Source organism: Marmota flaviventris, chromosome 6, assembly GCF_047511675.1.
Source record: "Marmota flaviventris isolate mMarFla1 chromosome 6, mMarFla1.hap1, whole genome shotgun sequence".
Lineage (NCBI taxonomy): Eukaryota > Metazoa > Chordata > Mammalia > Rodentia > Sciuridae > Marmota > Marmota flaviventris.
Window position 1 is genome coordinate 47,140,399 of NC_092503.1, and position 16,426 is coordinate 47,156,824.

A 16,426-nucleotide genomic window follows, 5' to 3' on the forward strand; every position below is an offset into this window, starting at 1 on the left:
ATGTTGCATTGACATTGAATGTAGGTGACCTTGCTCAAGGACCAAGGTGAATTAGGGCGTTCCCGGTTTAGGTTCCAGGTTTAAGGTTTAAGATTATTCCTGCTGGGAATAGGGCATATCCTGCTGCCTGAGTTCCCCTTGAGTTCTCACGGGATTCAGACAGTATATTTTGGAGATAGAAGCCCAGTGGAGGTGGATTTGGGCAGAGAACGTGGATTTCCCCAGAACGTGTTTGTAGACGGCTGGTGTGAGTTCGGGAATAAAGAGTTGCTGTTTGAATCTACAAGCTGTGTGGTGGCTCGTGATTGTGTGCCCAGCCAGACTGCGGCACAGAATCGTCTCTAAATATATTTCCAAGTCATGTTTTATGCTTCCTGTTTTGCCATTTTCATGCAGGGTACCAAAGCTGCAAAAGCATTTTAATTTCTGATTTGTAATTTTAATTATTAAAGTAAAACTAATTTTTTTTAAATTTTAAAGAATTCATGGCAACTGATCTAAGCATAGTTTATTTATTTTGTTAATGAAGTTGTATAATTAGTAATAGGCATTACGTATGTTATTATGTATGTTAAGGTATAGCATTTGATTAGAGTTTATATGATTCTTTTATAGTTTGATTAGAATTCTACTCCTCATTTATATCCCAGACGAACTTGAGGGGAAAGTCTTTCATTTCCCTTTGGAATATCTGGTCAAATCGTTCATTCTGCTCCACAGTAAAATGATGTTTCCAATCTCCAATGGTACCTAATGGGATAAGAACATGAATGGCACTTTGGTGAATAAAGAACACATCATGTTAAAGACTGTCTCAACCATTTGAACCCATGTGTCCTATTGTCCCAGATGTGGAACCCCTGTCAAATTTAAATGGAGCAACCAATATACCTATTTTTTTAACTTTCTAATAATATGTGAATATTATTGTGTTCACAGAATTTAAAAATTGGAAATTAATGGGTTAATCTCTTTTCAACCAAGCTAAATATTTATTCAGGTCCACAGGATTGGAGACCTCATCTTTTCTTACACAGGAATGATTGAATAAACAATCTAGGAACAAAATAATGCAGTAAAGAGATTGAAAATTTACTTCCTCATATGTTAGCCTTTCCCACTCTGTGATCCTTAGGAATAAAAAACTATAAAGATACGAATATATTAGAATTTAAAAAGTATTTTAATATATATACTCCTGTATATATACTAAGTGAACCTCATACTAAGTGAACCACATTTATCAACTGTAATATAATTCTTACTAAAACCCTCCAAGATAAGTATTTCTTTCTTTTTCAATTTGAAAAAAAAACAAAACAAACAAGACTCAAGTATTTTCAACCTATAAAATCAAAGTCATATAGAGCACCAGAGCTTCTCTTTCTGCATCTTTTTTTTATACAAGATTAAACCATCATTATGCCATTCTTTTTCGTGGGGGTGAGTACCAGAGATTGAACTCTGGGGTACTCGACCACTGAACCAGTCCCCACCACTATTTTGTACTTTATTTAGAGCCAGGGTCTCATTGAGTTGCTTAGCACCTTGTTTTGGCTGAGGCTGGCTTTGAACTTGCATTCCTCTGCCTCAGCCTCCTGAACCACAGGGATTACATTATGCCATTCTTCTTAAGTGAAAAATAACTTGGCATTTCCAGCTATCAGGTTCACATGTATAGATATTATTATTGGCCTTTGGAAAAAGATAACAAGCTCTTAGGGATATGAGAATTGCTTTTTATCTACTGTAGCTGAGGAATTAAAAGGGAGAATTTATAATAAATGTCATCAAAAAAGGAATTTTAAAATATATCAATATCTAGGGCAATTTCCACAAGTTGTTTATACAATTGTTCATAAATTAATATCCATCATCCTATTGGTAAATTATGAGCCAATTATGACATAAAATGTGAATAAAGTAGAAGTGAAATGTTTAAAATGTTTATACACTAAATGATTAAATCAAAAATTAACAATTTGAAGCCAGGTGTGGTGCTGTATGCTTGTAATCCCAGCAGCTGAGGAGGCTGAGGCAGGAGAACGTTGAGTTCAAAGCCAGCCTCAGCAAGGGTGAGGCTCTAAGCATCTCAGTGTGAGATCCTGTCTCTAAATAAAATACCAAATAGCAGCTGGGGATGTGGCTTAGTGCTTGAGTGCCCCTGAGTTCAATCCCTGGTACTATACTACTACTACTACTACTACTACTACTACTACTACTACTACTACTAATAATAATAATAATAATAATAATTTGAATATAAAGGGTATCAGTTACAAGGAAAATAATATTCATTCTTGACAACTACTTCAAGCATGTAATAAGATCACAGTAAAAATGATTTCAAGGACTTTTTGAAGTAACTGAATTCATAGCAGATAGCACTAATAAGATATCACTCTTTGTGACGACACATGGGAACACAGTAATCCAAACCTCCTCCCAGCACAGCAAAACACACATTAAGTTTACTCCTTAGATTATTCTAGAAGAAAAAAGGGAACATAAGGATTATTATTCTCATTTAATATACCTGACCAGGCTCATGTGACTTAGAAATAAGGCAATATTAATTAAGCAAGTTAATGTGTCAGTTTGTATACTAAAACACTTAGGTTTCTTGAAAACCTCTTCAGACCTACTCTCAATTAGATGCTTAATTTCTCTAGGTTCCAAATGTCACTGTTACTTGGAGAGACATAATGGAAGCACTTACTATTTCTCCTAGGTATCAAGGACTTGAATGACAGCTTACATCTTGCTACTAAGAACTACTGAATAGTACCTTTGCGCAGAAAATTTCCTTCATTGTTTCTCACTCCAAGTTCCTGTTTTACAATATCATCATAATTTGCTTGTGGATTAGTCTTCATGTTCTGAAATGAAGCCTGTTTCACAACAGTATCCACAACTTCTTCACTAAGTTCTTTCTCAAGAAATCCACAGATTTTCAGCACTGCACTTCTGAGGTCCTGAAAGAGTCATGAGTATGCATGAGTTACAGCTAAACACACAACATTTTCATATTCTAGTGAAATTGATTGCTGGAATGCAAAGAAGTGTCATCATATGAACCATGCAGTTTGTTATGAGAAGAGAATGGGGAAACAAACTGACATGATTATCTCAATTGATGCACAAAAAACATTTAACAAAACCCAACATCTTTGTATGATGAAACTCTCAATAAATCTGCAATGGAAGGAAACTACCTCCACATGAAAAAGTCTTATATGGAATAGCTAACAGCAAACTCAACTAAAAGAGAAAGATTTTCATCCGAGATGTGGAGTAAGTTCAACTCCATTTTTCCACTTTTATTTATTATGATACTAGAAATACTAGCTGGAGCAACTAAGCAATAAAAACAAAAAAGGTACTGAAATAGAAAATAAAGCAAATGAAGTGGTCCCTGTTAGCACATAAGATTATCTTTTACATTGAAAACCCCAAGTACACACACACACACACACACACACACACCCCAAAACAAACAAACAAACAAAAAATAAAACAAAAAAGACATTAGAACAAAGAAATTTAAGTTGTAGAATAAGAAGCCAAATATCTAAAAAGTTCTACTGCCCAGAATACATAAAGAATTCTTACAAATCAACAAGAACAACAAAATCAGTCCAATTAAAAATTGGCAAGGGATTTAAACAGAGATTTCTTCAAAGTAGATATACACATGTCCAATAAGTACATGAAAAGCTGCTCAGTATCACTAATCATTAGGGAAATGCAAATCAACCACAGTAAGGTACCACTTCACACCCATTAGGAAGGCTATTATTATTTTTAATTTTAAAATATTTTATTTATTTTTTACTTCAATATTTTTATTATTAAATATAAACCACAACAGAAAAGAATAAGACCAATGACACAGAAAACTTAAGATTTATGCATGTTGGTAGAAATATAAAAATGCTGCAAATGCAATGGAAATAGTATGAACCTAAAAACAGCATTACAATATGACCCAACAAATCCACTTCTGTGTATGTACCCCAAATATTGAAAGTTAAAGTCTCAGAGAGAGATTTGTACACCATGTTCATACATCATTATTCACAATGCAGAATATAAAAGTGATCTATATGTATGTATATGTATGAGATACACAAATACAATGTAGTACATATGTACATTGGAATATTATTCAGCCTTAGAAGGAAGGCATTATGCTACAAATGCATGAACCCTGAAGACATTATGGTAAGTTAAGTTAAATGAGCCAGTCAAAAAGGACAAATACTGTATGATTCCACTGATATGATATACTAAGACTAATCAACTTCATAAACACAGAAAGTAGAATGTTTTTTTACAAGACCTACAGGGAGCTGAGACTGGAGAATGAGGGATTATAGCCTTGTGAATATAGAGTTTCAGTTTTGCAATATGAATTCATTTTAGAGTAGGAGAGTGGTGATGTTGGCACAAGAATATGAACATACTTCATGCCACACAACCGTTCCCTTAAAAAAATAGTTAAAGCAGGCTGGGATCGGTGGCTCATGCCTGTAATCCCAGGGACTCAGGAGGCAGAGGCAGAAGGATGGCGAATTCAAAGCCAGCCTCAGCAATTTAGCAAGGGCTAAGGAACTCTGTGAGACCCTGTCTCTAAAAAAATACAAAATAGGGCTAGGGATGTGGCTCAGTGGTCGAGAGTCCCTGAGTTCAATCCCTGGTACCTGCCTCAAAGTCGTTAAAGTGGCATATTTTATGTCATGGATATTTTATCACAAGTAAAAAATATACTTTATGTCATGGATATTTAATCACAAGTAAAAATTTCAGTGGGAGGATAAAACCTAAACAGAATTATTATAGGCAAGAGTACTTAACTGGAAAAACTGTATCTCAAAGAGGTTATAACAATTTTCATGAGAAAGAAACTTTTCTTTCAATTCAAGAAGCAAGGATTTCTTTTCTGAATAAAATTAAAAAAATGAGCCCTCAACTAAAGAAACCTGAATCCCCTACCCCTATGAAATGTGAACTTCAAAGTGCTCGATACACTATGTGCTCACAAGAAATGGAGATGGGTTGGCAGGTTGGGGACAGAGGATACAGGGCCTTGCTAACTTCCTGAGTATGTTAGTTGTATTCTTGTAGGGGAAAAAATGTAGTGTGAGAGGATGAATAAAAATAACAGGTCCACAGAAAAGGCTCAGGGGTTACTCAAGTTGAACTGGGCTAACTGGGCTGTGCAAAATAACCACACAAGGGACACAAATACCTTTTTCTTTGGGGTCACTGTGATGGCTCCTCTGACCTTAAGGGTCCACAAGAAGAGAGAGAGTGCACATGCCCTTACCCCTTTTATTGAGGAGAAGCTATTCAAATGAGGCAAGGGGTCAGGTTTCAGGGGGCTGAGTCTATGTTCATGATGTCCACTGTCACCAGGTTGACTGACACCTGGGTAGGCCACACCCAAAGGCACAGTAAGAGAAGGGGACACACACAAGGCACTTCCATGGAAGATTCTATCCTAAACAGGGCAAGGGGTTATATTACAAAAGAACAGGTGAGCATAGCTTCACCCATGGGGCTGTAGCAAGACACACCCATGCAGGAGACACCAACCCTTGAACCCAAGAAGGGTGGGGAAAGCTCTGCCACATTTCTGTGATTGAGCACTTCAGCACCCAGAGGAGGAGTGTGACTCAGTCACGAGCAAGGTTGGTCTCCCACACCACAGTTATTAACTTATTTCTACACCAAACTTGGGTGCAGAAAAAAATAATAAAATCAGGATATAAATGAATACAAAGGGATAAGAAAATGTGAACAAGCTCTAGCATAAAAAAGACAATAAAAATAGAACTATAGATGTTACAAATGTAGAAATATCTGAAAGAATTTCAAAACAGCTATACTTGTCACATACAAGGAAATAAGAGATAAAATTAAAATCTTTCCCCAAAAGCTAACTATTATTAACCAAAGTATCAGATAAACCCCAGCTTGTTAATTGAAATGTAGACTTCAGTGAATAATTTTAATGGAAGATGAAACACAGATTGTTTTAGTCAGGTTTTTCATTGCTGTGACCAAAAAATCTGACAAGAATAAACTTAAAGGAGGCAAAGTTTGTTTGGAGACTTGCGGTTTCAGAGGTCTCAGTCCATAGACAGCCGGCTCCATTCCACAGGGCCTGAAGTGAGTCAGAATATCACGGTGGAAGAATGTGGTGGAGAAAAGCAACTCAAGACATCACACCAGGAAGCAGAGAGAGCTCCAATCAGCTCATGACATTATACCTCAAAGGAATATCCCTGATGACCTACCTCCTCCAGCTCTACCCTACCTACCTGCCTACAATTACCACTCAGGGGATTAATGCCTTGATTAGATCAGGCCATTTATCATCCTATCATATATCATCCCTAAACTTTTCTTTCATAGTCTCACATATGATCTTTTGGGGGACAGGTCATATCTAAATCATAACATAGATTCAGAGAATCTTTTCTAGGTCTTGCTACAGTCTTGCACTTTGGCCAATTCTTCAGAACACCAGCTGTTCCCTAATTCTACTACCTATTACTGTCCAATATTCTGAGCCATATTCCACAAAACGGTTTTTCATGGTAACACAACGGGCAGCTCTCTTCTTTACCACTGTATTTGTGGGGTCTCCAAAGACAACTGCCCCACACCCTTCAGGTATATATGCATTTCTTTCCAAGAGGCATCAGCCAGTTCCAATATGTTGAAGGAAAAGATAACAGGATTGGAATGATTAAATCTCTCATATTAGACTCCCCCCAAAGGGGAGTATCATTTCTCTTAAGATAAATTACAGTATTTCCAGAATTTTTACATTTTAAAATACACATGTGAAAATGACACACATTCCAGAACCCCCCAATAAACACCCTTTCCTCATTTTAAACCTTGTCCTTCCCCCAATGGTAACCTCCATCCTCATTATATGATAATGAATTATTGGTCTTTTAACTTGACTTTTTCCACCTAAATATGAATCTTTAAACATTATAGTTATAATTGCTTCTAGTTCAATTATATACCACTCAACTCTACTTGTGACAGGAAAGTAGAAAATAATCCTGCATAGTCATTAAGGTTCTAGGGCTACTACTACTAATTAAGTGAGAAATGTGAAAAATCCTCTGAGAGAAACTGCCCTGAGATTACACATCTTGCTGGGTTTATCACTGGAGAAGCAGGCATGGGCAGTGTTTCGTAAAACTACCAAGACATTTCCAAGGGAAGCAGCAGACAAAGGAAGACTCCAAAACGTATTCCAACTTTGATGAATACCTAATGTTTTTTTTTTAAAAAAATATTGTTTGCATGTTGATGTACCTTTATTTTATTCATTTATTTAAATACGGTGCTGAAAATAGAACCCAGTTCCTGACACATGCTAGGCAAGCACTCTACCAACTGAGCCACCACCCCAGCCCTGAATATCTAATTTTTGACAACATTGTGAGGTTTCTCTAGAAAGAGCTCTAAAGCGGAAAACTTGAGTTGACCAACGTCTATATTCCTTCTCTCCTTTACTTCCTTACTCCATCCTACCCCAATCAATTTTATCCACATTCATTCTTCTCATACATTCTTTTGTTCTTTTTGGTATTGGGAATTGAATCCAGGGCCCCTTAACCCCTTATCCACATCTCTATTCCTTTTTATATTCTATTTTGAGATAGGGTCTCATTGAGTTGCTTAGAGCCTCACTAAATTGCTGAAGCTACTTTTGAACTCTCAACCCTCCTGCTTCAGCCTCCCAGGCTACTGCCATTATATTCTTTATAGTGATGATGTTCAAATTAGTGGCATTAATATCTAAAGGCAGAAATCTTTTTGAGTTTGATTTGTATTTTTCATTTGTTTCTCACTCTATTCATTTGATTTCTTCTAAATCACTTTAATCTTCACAGGTCAAAAACAATGTCATATTCAAGCTCCTCTGATCCCCCTCTAACCCAACCCTGCCTCAGAGTGCCCTAAACACCTTCACGAATGAGACCACTATCTGCACACCTGCACCAACTGGAAATAAAGGAATCATCCTTGATACCTCTCTCTTTATCATTTGTCCTTTGTACAATCCCTTTTTTTTTACATCTTAACTGTGCCTCAAAACTCTGTATTCTCTTCATTCATAATGACATTACTCCAATCCAAGGAAGCACTGATGTTCAGTGGATTAACACACTGGTCTGTGTGTGTACTGGATTCCTTATACTCACTATTTTTCCTTTTCAACTCTGAATGGAAGTAATATTCAAAAATATGAATTATGTTCTATGGCTACCCTTCTTAATAATTCTTTAAGAGGCTCTTGACTACTTTTAACTTTAAAGAAATCACTCTCATTTACATAGCCCACAGATCTTATAAAATCTGGCTCCTACAAAACCCCTCTATATTAATCTTTCATCTCTTCAACATTGTTCAAGTTCTTCCCTTAGGTCTTCAAAGGTGTCATGTATTTTCCTTTTTCCTTATAAGTCTCTCCCATTTCTTTTCTTTCTGTTAGCTCTTATTTATTTATTTCAGAAAAAAAGACCATCAACTATATTAGCTATTCTCAGTACATATGCACATTGACATTGTAGGTAGACTTTTCCTTAATAATTTCACTTATTACTTTTGAACTACATATACTAGCTTGGTGAGTACCTGTTTTCCCTGATAGATTATGAATTCTGTCTATAAAAGATTCAGTCATCTATTACTCAAGATTCAGTACCAGTCACAGAGCAATCATTCAGTGATTTTTTAAATAACTGAATAGATGATGTACTAATGAATCAGCATATCAATCAGAGACCACAGAACAATAAACTTTAACTGTATTATGTTTGAATTACACAAAATTTTCAGTCAGTTTTGAAACTTTCACCAGCATATAAGCATCCTATGACTTCACATGAGAACTAGTTTTAAGATTCTCTTTAAAAAACAGGAAGAATGTGCCTCACAGGGCTCACCCTCATCTATAGCAAGAATTATCCTGTCTTTGAAGTGGCTTCTTTCCCCAGTGTCATGGTGTTCCTTGATGAACTTTCTTAAGTGTAACAACCATGGAAAATGTTTGGTGTATGGTGTATCCTCAAAAAGAAAAAAAAAAACTAAAAACAGAACTACTGTATAATCCAACTGTTACATTCCTGGGTATGTATCAAAAAGAAACAGGGTCACCATACAAGAGACAACTCACATGCCCATGTTTATTGTATCACTATTCACAATAGATAAGGATTCAGCCTAGGTGTCTATCAAAGATGAACACATAAAGAAAATATGGTGCACACACACACACACAACTGGACTATTATTCAGATATAAAAAATGAAATCTTCCAGCAAAATTCATGAACTGGAGGAGATCATGTTGAATAAAATAAGCCAGACATAGAAAGACAAGTAGCACAAGAGGCACACGTGAGAACAACAACAAATAATGACTGAAAGTAGAATCGTGAATACTAGGACCTATGAAGGGTCCAGGGCGAAGGGGAGGTAAGAGAGTGGAAGAAGGGAGATTGAATATGATCAGTGCATGTTATATTGTCATATAGAAATCAGATAACAAAAGCCGTTAATACGTAATTAATATTAATAAAAATGATTTACAAGATTGGTATCCTAGATATTTGAGGTTGCCTTTAATGCTACAGTTGTTACATGATAACCATGGTGACTGTGTGTAGTGAGAAGGCACCCTTGAGGAAAACCAGGAATAATTAATGGATAAGCAGGAAATTAGAACCCCCACTCGCCCTCCAAAAGCCTATGAAATATGTATGAAAATGACTAGGAGAATGAGTTTTCCTGAAACCAGGAGAAAAAAAGGTTTAAAAAATAGAATTTTTAAAAATACTTCTTATTACCTTTTTCATATCTTCATAGCTCATGAACTGAATATTGAAGTCATGTCTGTGTTCATACCAGCCTCTTATGTGATCAAACCAACAACTTCCCACCACTGTGCAAAAAATAATTAGTAAAAAAAAATAAAAATAAAAAAATAATTAGTAACAAGGTGGAGATGTTGCACTTATTGAATAGCAAAGTATTCTGTCTTTTCCTCCTTATAGTCACAAAAACAAAAATAAAGGCCCAACCACTGAACAACTATATTACAGTTTTGAAATGATTACTGCTTAGGGGAACAATCATGGTTTTCATAGAGAAGTGACCATGAAAAGCGACTTTATGGATGTAGGAAGGCAGCAATAAAAAAATGAGAATGCCCCTGGGTCTAAGTTTAAATCAGATTTCTTTAAAGCAAGTTCCTCCACTTTCCTATATCCACCAGAAAACACATGTCCATTTCTTCTTATTCTCTAAGATTTCTGGATAGCAAAGCTACCTGTTTACAATGAGACAGAACCTGAATATAATCTTTAAATGAGTGAGATCCTGACACTTCTCACTACAAGTCCCTTGCAACTTTCAATCCTCATCAGTAGTGGAGTGATAAACTCCACCATGGCCCTAGAAGGCTTCCCACAGGTCCAGGAGAGAGTACACAAACACCCTGATCATTAGCGATTCTGGAATGTATTGTTTTAATTATATTTGTAGCTAGTTTAAATTGATAGAATATTTGTAAGCCTTTTATGGACTGGTCAAAATGTTTCCTAAACAACATGCCTTTGAAAACTTGACAAGACCCACACGGTCCTGGCAAGGAAGGAAAGGCCACTGGGTGGCAGACTAAGTTGATGTGTCATAGTAACTACTCAAGAGCATCCATTGTACAATTGCCCTTTTCCATCTCTCTAAATATCTTCCCTAAGTTCCTTGATAAATAAACTCATAGTTACCTTGTCCATCTAGAAACATTTTCATAAAATTCTCAAAAGTTTCAGAATTCTTTAATATAGCCACCCAATTTGAATAATGAAAATAGGAAACCAAAACATCTTTAGGATTTCTGTAGATATAAAGAATCTGCAGGAAGAATTATAAATAATATTAACAATTCCAGCATATTATTTCAAGATTTTAACAGTTGCATCATATTCATTAGCTGAATGAATCATAATCATCTTAATCCATTCTTCTAGTCATGGAAAATTAGGTGTTCTCCCCATTTTTCTCTATTACAAAAAGTGTTGAAATAAATTCTTTTACTTATAGGACAGAAACTGTATAAAAAAATTAATATGAAAATACCACTAATGAAATGTTGAACCAAAAAAAGGCCTTTCACAGAATACACAATAATTATTGTCAATAACCTTTCAAAACAGGCTTAATCTCATTACTGAGTATGGACATGTAGGTTAAGATCACTTTAACATATCTCTTCATAAATAACACATTGAAACAATTTAAAATTCTGATATGTATCATTACTAGGAGGAAGTCAAAACACGTCCATTAGCAATTTAGCAGGAACTGATACACCTGCTTTCTTCAGAAAATATAGCCCCATCCCATAGAACTGAAAATCCTTGTACTTTTGGCTTTGCAGTTCCCTACTTGGATATATATTCTAGGAGAATTCCTGCATATGTGCCCAAAGGCCATTCTCAAGAACACGAATAAAAGCATGTAGTGATATGCAAATTCTGGAATATTCTAATTTTTCTATGAAGAGAAAGTACAGATCTGATAGAACTACTTTCAGAAGTTATATTATGCAGCAATGGAATTGGCATTTCAAGTCAAGAACAAACATGTGGCAAAGTCCCAGAGAATTAGAGAATAAGGAACAAAATGAAATTAAGTAAAATTGTAGGTCAAATGATTTAACAGGATGTCTCATAATTTGTTTTCAAAGACCAACAGAAAAAGAACTTTTGTCCACTGATGCTCATAATAGAAAAACTTCAATGGAAAAGTTCCAGTAAATCTGTAAATATTTTGATTTAGCCACAATCATAGTAGAACACTTACAGAGAACTGTCTTTAACATAACAATAAAAGCAAAAATAAATTTATAAAATTGATTATTAAAATTTTATTTCATTTAGTTTTTAAAATTTGTATAAGTATCCAACACAGAAAGTTTATCTCCTTTTCTCATGTATGAAACATATTACATGTTTGAAAACTGATCATGCAATTGACAATTAACTTTTAAATAAATTTCAAAAATTAGAATATGTAAACACCATTGCCCATGATAGAAAACTATACAAACACTTTCAAACTAAAAAAAATCTCAAAAGAGCTGAAACCAATTATAAAAGTAAAACTGAAATAACAGAGTTTTAAACATTAACAAAATCATATCCATAGTTATACTAAAAGTGATATCCTTTTTAAAATGTTAATATTGACAAAAATAAATGCTGGAAATAGGTAAACTGAACATTTAATTAAAGAAGATGGAAAGATATATACTAAAATGAGACAAATATTAAAATGAAAGTATACATCCAGGAAAAAAGCTAGTTCTTCAGAGGGTGAAAACCCAGTAAAATAGAAAACTCCTTATATCCCGAAAATCTAAAAATAGGAGAATATAAAATTTTTATCATTGCAGCATGAATGCAAATATATAACCACAAAATTGGAGTAAATTGACAAGATTATTAAAAAGTTATACTTTTTTCTATGTTAAATATCTACAAGTGGGTAAAAAGAATAATAAAAGGTACATATTGATGGTATTAAAGTAGACCTGATAAAATAGAGCCATAGAATGAAGCTCGAAGAATGTTGGTATTTTGCAATGTCTGTTTTCCCAGAACAAATGTCTCTTAAATTAAAATCCACATTTGACAAGCGTTGTGGAACTACACTATATTGTAAAAAGTTGATAGAAAACTTTTCCTTACTAATTGACACAGAAAATTTTAAAAAAACTATTCTGTGTCAATTAGTGACTCTTGGGACAAGTATAATGCAATATTCATATATAATAAGCAGTATAAGATTTAATTTATAATCCTAAGAAGGTTTTAATATAGCCAGGCTTGGTGACACAAGCCTATAGTCCCAGCTACTTGGGAGGCTGAGACAGGAGGATCACAAGTTCAGAGCCAGCCTCAAAAAGAGAGGTGGTGAGGGGCTGGGGATGTGGCTCAAGCGGTAGCGCGCTCGCCTGACATGCATGCTGCCGGGGTTCGATCCTCAGCACCACATACAAACAAAGATGTTGTGTCCGCCAAAAACTAAAAAAATAAATATTAAAAAATTCAAAAAAAAAAAAAAAAAGAGAGAGGTGCTGAAAATATATAACCACAGAAATGAAATGAAAGAGCAAAACCCTGTCTCGAAATAAAATACAAAATAGGGCTGGGGATGTGGCTCAGTGGTTGAGTGACCCTGAGTTCAATCCCATATCCCCCCCCCCCTCCAAAAAAAAGGTTAAAAATAATGTTAGCTAGGAAAAAGCTGGAGGGTATTTACATAATCTTTGTTGTGGGTATTGTGTTTTCTTAGTAAATCACCAGAACCAGAAGTCAGGAAAGAAGTATTAAGAGTTGGGTTACATAAGGTTAAAAGTTTTAAACCATTTTTCAGAAAAGTCTTTTCTTTTTAAAGGGGAAGACTTTGCCCCAAGTAAATATTCCACAAACAGTAAATAAGAAATCTAAAGAAATACGGGCAAAGAATAAAAAGGTTATTTAAAGGCCTATAAAAATATATAAAAGGATAATCTTATTAAAATTGAAAGATTAAATCACTCAAAAATGAGATTACTTTCTTACTTAGCATATTAGACAAATTTGATAATTCCCATTATTAGTAAGCATGTGAGGACAGAGGCATTCCTACATGGTATTTGATGAAGTATAATTCATATATCATAAAAACAGTTAGATAATCCCTGTCAACACTTAAAATATAAGACATTTTAATTTGTAAACTTCACATTAATTGAAACATGGCATGAGAATTAAATTGCAAGCCTTTATAGGAATGTTTATTACAACACAAGACATCCATTGGCTGCAACTTACCTGTCCATCAAATACACATTAATTATTGCAAAGCCACACAATAAATTCTATGAAACCATAAAAAAGAATGGCATTCATGGCCAGTGTGAAAGAATTTTTGTTATATGCTATAGAATAAATTGCAAATTATATCCACAATTGCTTGTTACAGGTATAGTTTTTAGGACTTTTGTATATTTTTATTGTGGAAGGCAATATCCTAAACATACAATGATTGTAACATTTGGAAAACTGTGGTTTAGTGAGGTTGGGGAATCTACTTAAAGCAGGTTATTTTGTTTGTGCAAGAGAGAGAGAGAGAGAGAGAGAGAGAGAGAGAGAGAGAGAGAGAGAGAGATTTAAGCTGTATGACATACTTTAGCTTTTTTGTTCTTCAGACCTTTTGGAGCTAAATAATATGGGATGTGGGAAGTGAAGATTCAAGGGGATGGCATTTTGATAAAGTCCAAATTATGAGTATTGTATTCAAAGAAGGGAGCTCTATCTATTGTTTTGATGTCTTCAGTTCTGTTACGATGCCCCTCAAAATAAATCAAGCTTAGTATCTGCTGTGTCCAGATGGTACCTGAAAAAATAAATCATCTTGTTTTCAAACTCAATTAGTCATTAAAAATTAAGTCAACAATAGTGTCATTCACCATAAAATCATTTCAGCTTTCTTTACTTTTAAACACTCTATGTATGCTAACAACTTTGTCCAACTTTCATTTTTGTCTCTATGAAACATTAAAGTTAATAAAGATAAAATCAAAGACTCTAAATTCCTTTATCTCTTGAAGAGCTGTGTTTGTTCTGATTCCATGATAGTGATGATTTGGGTTATTTCTGCCTCTCCTTCTCTGTTTCCTGCTCCATGTTAGGTCTTTTTTCGTGTTTTTAACTTTTTCCTTAACTTATAATAATTCTACATATTGATGGGGTAGAGTGTGATATTTCCACACATGCATACACCCTGCACTATTCACATCAGGGAAATTAGCATTTCCCTCTTTGTGTCATTTTTTATGTTTGGAATCTTGGAGCTTATTTCTTCTATATTTTCTTAAAATATGTTATTGGCTACTGAGTCCCTCTTGACTATATTTTGTAGGTACCTGTTTTTCTTTCATGAAATTCCTTTTTCAGAACTTTACCCTTTAGAATTATAGACAAATTAACAAAATTATAGCGAGTTCACTTTCCCCTCCTTTTCTCTTTACCATGTAAGGTGGTTTTGTAAACTATTTAAGCATCCAAGGATGTCAGGAAATAGCAGAACTTGACATGAGCAAAGCAATATATATATATATATATATATATATATATATATATATATATATATATATATATATATGACATTTTTATTCACTTATGTGGTCTAACCATGTATGACCAACTTGCTTGTGGTATTCTGGGGAAACTACACTATAAATGAGCAAAACATTGTATGTGGACATTAATAACTTCAGCTTTACCTCTTAATCTACATGGGCCACTCTAAAAACTCAAACCAAGCCAAGTATCCTGCCCTGCTGAAGTAGAAGTCACTATTACTCTTCTTAGTACTTGTTTAGCCCAACAGGATTGTGTTTTACTACTTCTTTGTAATGATGGTCTTCACAAATCTCAAAATCATTCTTATTTTATTTTCTAGTAGAACTTGCTGGTTGAAAACGTTTTTGAGAATCTTCAGTGGAACTCAGCTGTCATGGAATACTTCTTAAGAAAATGAAACATCTTGGAACATGATAAATATCTCAACCCATGAAGCATTTACAAATTAGAGAAAAGATAAGTTTGAACTGTGTCAGGTCTGTCTGGCAGACCATGTCAACAGGTCAGCATTTACCCAGTACCTGCTCTTGGCTCAGCATTATATATATATATATATATATATATATATATATATATATATATATATATATATATATATATATATATATAACAAAATTGACAATATATCCATTGCAAATGGGCTTAGGTAGTAGAGATTTGAGATTCATCTAACTTTTTTCTGATCCTTAATGGATATATAAATGTAGGTCAGGCTGCTTTTGATATCTGAAAAAGAGCACATTTACACACACATACGCACACACACACACCAAAGAAAAGCAAAAGTTATGATTGTGAATCCACTCTTTATACTTACCTGATTTTGGATATGTGATTATGAAGACATCATCATCTCTAATTTCAAAATCTTCCACATTTTCTACTATAGGAATATTAACTAAAGACCTTTCAAAATTGTAGCCTTTAAATTCAAGTAAGTATTCCTCTGTGTTGTCCATATTTTTTCACCTACAAGTGCAAACATAAAATTTCAAGTTATTTTAGAAGTGAATAATAGTTATTGAGTGGTCAATATATGCCTAGCACTATTGCAATGTCTGATGTGTATGAACATACTAATGACACTAACCAGAACACATATATGAATGATTTAAAACTTCACAAAATGCCAACATTGTGTATTGCTAGCATCAGTGTTTTAAAGATGAGGCAGCAGAAATGCTGAAAAGTGAGACA

The 16,426-nt window shown here is 34.4% G+C and overlaps 1 pseudogene; it reads right to left on the reverse strand.

Moving 5' to 3' along the window:
- Positions 1 to 552: 552 nt before the first annotated feature.
- LOC139706210 (amine sulfotransferase-like) lies at positions 553 to 16,188 on the reverse strand (annotated as a pseudogene).
- Positions 16,189 to 16,426: the final 238 nt, after the last annotated feature.